Genomic DNA, 6,000 nt, shown 5'->3' with positions numbered 1-6,000 from the left:
GTATTTTTTTTATACTCTATAAGGTCGTGTGTTTATCGACAACGAAGGATAAAGTCTCCACTTCTTACACGTGGATGTATGGTGTACGGATGATGGATGGATGGACGTCGAAAAGGACTAAAGGATGTTGTTATTGTTGTATTTTTTAAACTTGTGAGTCAGGAAATAAGAAAGTAATTCGTTATGATCCAAGCTAGGAATTTTCTAATCCTAGATCTTGCTGATAGAACGGCTCCTTCCTAAACGGCCTAGGCTGTAACTGAAAAATTTAAAAAAATATAGCTGTATTTATAATTAGCCTGTATGTAATAAGTTCCTCCAGGAATCCGCCGAGCGCATTCACTCTTCCAATTTTAAATAAGAAATATACCTACTGCAAAAAAATATTTTATCAATGCATCGCCCGCAGGATGCAAATCATGCGGCTCGATAGTGCGACGGGACGCGATCGTTCCGGAATTAATAATACCATTAAATTAATTCGTGACTCACATCTGGCCATACATACATACATATAATCACGGCTATATCCCTTGCGGGTTAGACAGAGCCAATAGTCTTAAAAAGACTGATAGGCCACGTTCAGCTATTTGGCTAAATGATAAAATTGAGATTCAAATAGCGACAGGTTGCTAGCCCATCGCCTAAAATAAATAATCTCAAGTTTGCAAGCCTATCCCATAGTCGCCTTTTACGACAACCATGGGAAAGAGATGGAGTGGTCCTATTCTTTTTGTATTGGTGCCGGGAACCACACGGCAGATAATTAGGCCATCTGGCCATTGATAATATAAAACTGCTAAATTAAAAATAATAACACTTATTACGAAAACAAAATTCAAAATAGGAAAGAATTCATCTATAAACGTTAAAAAAAATATTGAGACACAAAAATTATGGAAAAAATTTTAATTCATAATTAATTTTGTAACGATGAATTAAATACCGGGAAGGTTTTAAAACCGTGTAGCCAAACCGCCGAACACATTCACTCTTCCCAACTTAAATAAGAAATGTGTTGTTTTTAATAGATGGCGCTACTGGTATTTTTGCAAGACTACATTGCGTTATTGTAACATAATATTCATTAAATAAAAAAATTATAAATAATAGCACTTGTTCATATTTTATACATACATATAATCACGTCAATATCCCTTGTGGGGTAGACAGGGCCAACAGTCTTGAGAGACAACGTTCAGGTGTTTGGCTTAATGATAGAATTGAAATTCATGTAGGTTGCTAGCCCGTCGTCTAAAAAAGGATTGCAAGCTTATAAGCCTGTCCCTTAGTCGCCTTTTACGTCATCCATGGGAAAGAGATGGTGTGGTCCTATTCTTTTTTGTATTGGTGCCGGGAACCACACGGCAGATAATTAGGGGCAAAATTATGTAATGTACTTATTTTTAACTTGCAGAATAATAGTCGATTATTATATGCAATAATGAGTGACTAATATTTATTTAATTACTAGTTTGTATGTTTTTAAGGTCAAAGCACATTAAACTACGCACGTACATAGAATATATTTATATATAAAAGAACCATAGGCGGAAGGAAAGGATTTTGAAAAATAATTCCTGTCTGTTTCTGTTGTGTGTGTCTGTATGCAGTACTAATCTCCGGAACTACTGAACGTTTTTTAATAAAAGATTATAAAGGCTATAAAGCCTTTAAGTCTTGAACATAGAATATAATTAATTTTCATAACTAAAACACCTGATGAATTTATAAAAAAATTTGTCCACGCACACAAAAACGTCGGCAACAGCTAGATACATACATACATGTGGTCACGTCTATATCCCTTGTGGGGTTGACAGAGCCAACAGAAAGACTGATAGGCCACGCTCAGCTATTTGGTTTAATTATAGAATTTAGATTCAAATAGAGACAGGTTGCTAGCCCATCGCTTAAAAAAAGAATCCCAAGTTTGTAAGCCTACCCCTTAGTCGCCTTTTACGACATCCATAGGAAAGAGATGGAGTGGTCCTATGCTTTTTTGTACTGGTGCCGGGAACCACACGGCACCAGTACAACAGCTAGATAATAACAATAATAGTAAAATAATTAATAATATTCAGTTATTGCATAGTTTGTGATTATCCTTATTAGTGCTATAGTTATCATTAGGAAAAATACTGAACGGAACGGGATATTGTCACGTGTTCTGGCATACGTTACGATTAAATTTACATACATACATACATAAAATCACGCTTCTTTCCCGGAGGGGTAGGCAGAGACTACTTCTTTCCACTTGCCACGATCTCTGCATACTTCCTTCGCTTCATCCACATTCATAACTCTCTTCATGCAAGCTCGGCGGTTTCGGGTACTTTTGACCTGACCAGGACGTCCTTAATTTGATCAAGATACGTTCGTCTAGGTCTTTCCATTCCGACCTTTCCCTCCACACTCTTCAAGACTTAAATGCTATAAATATATTCACGTCTTTATGCCTTACGGGGTGGACAGTGCCAACAATCTTGAGAAGATAGAAACGCCACGTTCACGGAACCATAAAAATGAAATATGACATTAATAAAGAGTTACTTACAATGTTCAAAAGTAATCTATGGTCTTGTGGTGATACATACATACATATGGTCACGTCTATATCCCTTGCGGGGTAGATAGAGCCAACAGTCTTGAAGATACTGGTGGTTCAACTTGTGGTGTTGAAGGACACAAAAAATATACTGTCATAGCATAATATTTAGGATAACAGATTGATGTGACCACAGCTTAGACGGGGTAAAATAAAAAAATTGTTTATGTTACTCCGTTGTTGTGCCGTGTGGTTCCCGGCACAATTAGAAAGGGAATAGGACCACTCCATCTCTTTCCTATGGATGTCGTAAAAGGCGACTAAGGCTAAGGCTTATAAACTTGGGATTCTTCTTTTAGGCGGCAGGCTAGCAACCTGTCACTATTTGAATCTCAATTCTATCATTAAGCCAAGCAATTGAATGTGGCCTATTAGTCTTTTTAAGACTGTTGGATCTGTCTACCCCACAAGGGATATAGACGTGGTTATATGTATGTACGCTTGCATGAAGAGAGTTATGAATGTGGATGAAGCGAAGGAAGTATGCAGAGATCGTGATTCGTGGCAAGTGGAAAGAGGTAGTCTCTGCCTACCCCTCCGGGAAAGAGGCGTGATTTTATGTTTGTATGTATGTACATGTTAAATTGAGGCTTATTACATCCAGCAGTAGTGGCTGTATGCAGGACCTGAGCCCTTGGCAGGTTGCCACGCACATAGCAAAGGAACTTCTCACTAGAGCCAGTTCGCGGGAACAATTGAGTTTGACCTTTTTTTGTAACGGAGGGGAATCCCCTTTACAGATGACGGGTTTTCACCCGGGAGAGTGTGGGTCTCCTGGCACGGAGTGTGCCAGACTACCTCACTGAAACCCCTCCGGCGCTGCCTTCCCCTTCCTACCATTTTGTAGGCATCATGGGAAAAGTTATACCTAGACTCTGATCTACTTGAGCCTTCTGGAAAATTTAGTCATACCTAGACTCTAATCTATTTGAGCCTTCTGGAAAATTTAGTTATACCTAGACTCTAATCTATTTGAGCCTTCTGGAAAATTTAGTTATACATAGACTGAAAACGCAGATATTGGCCTCAGAATTTCGCGCCATTTTGTTGGTTTTCAACGAAAGGGACAAACAAAATTAATTTATCATTGATAATAATAAATCACATTCACAATATCCGTTCTCGTGAGATAGTATGCGAGTAAACCCGCCGGCGGAAGCTAGTGTGCAGTATAAACAATTTGCAAGCTGTGCGGCCGTCAGATGTCCACTTTGTATTCGAACCCGCTACCCGTCAGTATGTTTTACGAGCGCCTGACAGGATGCCTATATACGAGTACTTACGGGTGTATGCAAAATATTTGAGGTGTCACGCACTGTATTTGTTAAGCGCGGCGTTTGTTTGCGGATTTCTATAGCTGCCTTTAGTTAATAGCTGTCAGGATTTTATTATATTTAATTTTCATTTTATGAAGTTTGAATGGCGGATAATGCTTTAAGTATTAAGTTTAGCTGTTGAAGCTAAAGAAAGATTTTAAACAAATCATTTCATCTCATTAAATTGATAGATTTTTCGAGCAGTAAGTATATAGATTTATTTTTTGTTTTTAGAAGAATTCTTCATTGACAGGTCTATTTAAATAGGTGTAAATCGGTTGAGACATTTAGAAATAATGAATATGTAAAATAAAAAAAATATTGGCGAGCTTTTTTTTTAATTACGGATATCGTTTATCTTGGTTCGTTTTCGTTTTATTCGTTCAGTCATGTTGAAATATTTTATCTTAAATTATTTACTGGATCTATGATCTTGGAGTACATATCTACATAAGTATTTAAACGGATTGATAAAACTATTGGTAGTAAATACTACCCTTTAAAACAACGGTTATAAAAACGTGTAGAGTGCCCATAAGCGTTTAAAAGTACAGTGCGTAAGCGTGATGATTAGTCAATCATGTTTTGGCTTTGAGACGACGTCATTAATCACGGATTTGGGTAGCAAGTGTCGTTTTAATTGCGAAATTGTTAACGGTACGGCCTAGACAACAAAACATGTCTAGACATAGAAATCGTCGGAAATTAGTCGTGTTCAGCCGTTTTTTGACCTCTTCAAAGAAATTTCTTTCGCTTCTAAATATGAAGAGTAACCGAAGCCGAAGAGTTTGAATGAAGAAATGGTTGACTGGAAGAGATCCCTAAATGGGATAAGTCCGCCTTTGTGTATTTTGTCTTACTGATTTACTCTATTTTTGTTATCTTTCGTATGTACATTAAAGATATTACAAAGGAAATATTGTACGTCCATATGGGCAGGACACAGTGATAGGTACCTATAATTTTATTGTTGACCTATTTTATTTTGTTTTTACCTGTCTTTCACAATAAAGATGTTTGATTTGATTTGATTTACAAATAAACAAACAAAAATTTTATGCACGTGAATGAAGAGAGAAGTATGCAGATGTCGTGGCAAAGAAGTCTCTGCCTTCCCCTCTGGGAAAGTGGCGTGATTATATGTACATATGTATGTCTAAATAATCCATGTTCGGAAAACATCTTGATGAAACCTGCGCATTTTGGCAACGGGGATGTGTAGTCTAATATATTTTTTTTTTACATACATACATATGGTCACGTCTATATTTCTTGCGGGGTAGACTGAGTCTTAAAAAGATTGATAGGCAATTAAAATTTCATTATTCAAAACTAGTTTCCGTAATTAATTTTTGTTGATAAAAATTACTTGATTTAAGTTTTTCAAAGTGTAAAATTTGTGTTCTTCTTTATTTTAAAATACTTTCTCAATTATTTTTTTCTTCATTATTTAATATTTATTAATGATTAATTTGTTCTAAATTACTCTTAAGTACTCACTTAATAATTTCAGAAGTAACGAATTAAAATTTAGTTTAGGTATTATTGACCTTGTGTGCAAGCAATGTCAAATTACATTATATAATTACACACGATAAGCTCATTAAAATTAATTGAAATTCACCCGAAAGCCCAAGTATTACTATATATATATCACATAAATTTTTATAATTCATTCAATTTAAAATTGTAATTACTACCACTATTACTATGAAATTTTATGATACGTTTCCCTGAGTCCGTTTTAACTTTATTGTTTCCAAATAAAAACGAAAGACGATCAAAATTGGTTTATAACGCCCAGTATATAGACTTCTATACTAGGGATTCTTCTTTTAGGCGTCGGGCTAGCAACCTGTCACTATTTGAATCTCGATTCCTTCATAAAGCCAAACGACGCCTTTCAATTTTTTTTCGAGACTCTTGGCTCTGTCTACCCCACAAGGGATATAGACGTGATTTTATTTATGTATGTAACGCCTAGTGATTGCGTAAAAAACATTTTAAAAAATCAATCACTCAAAGTCACATCGGAGTCGATTAAATATGAACTGTAACATTGAGTCAACATTG

The sequence above is a fragment of the Amyelois transitella genome, chromosome 9, assembly GCF_032362555.1.
Source record: "Amyelois transitella isolate CPQ chromosome 9, ilAmyTran1.1, whole genome shotgun sequence".
Taxonomy (NCBI): Eukaryota; Metazoa; Arthropoda; class Insecta; order Lepidoptera; family Pyralidae; genus Amyelois; species Amyelois transitella.
This window is presented reverse-complemented; position numbering follows the sequence as displayed.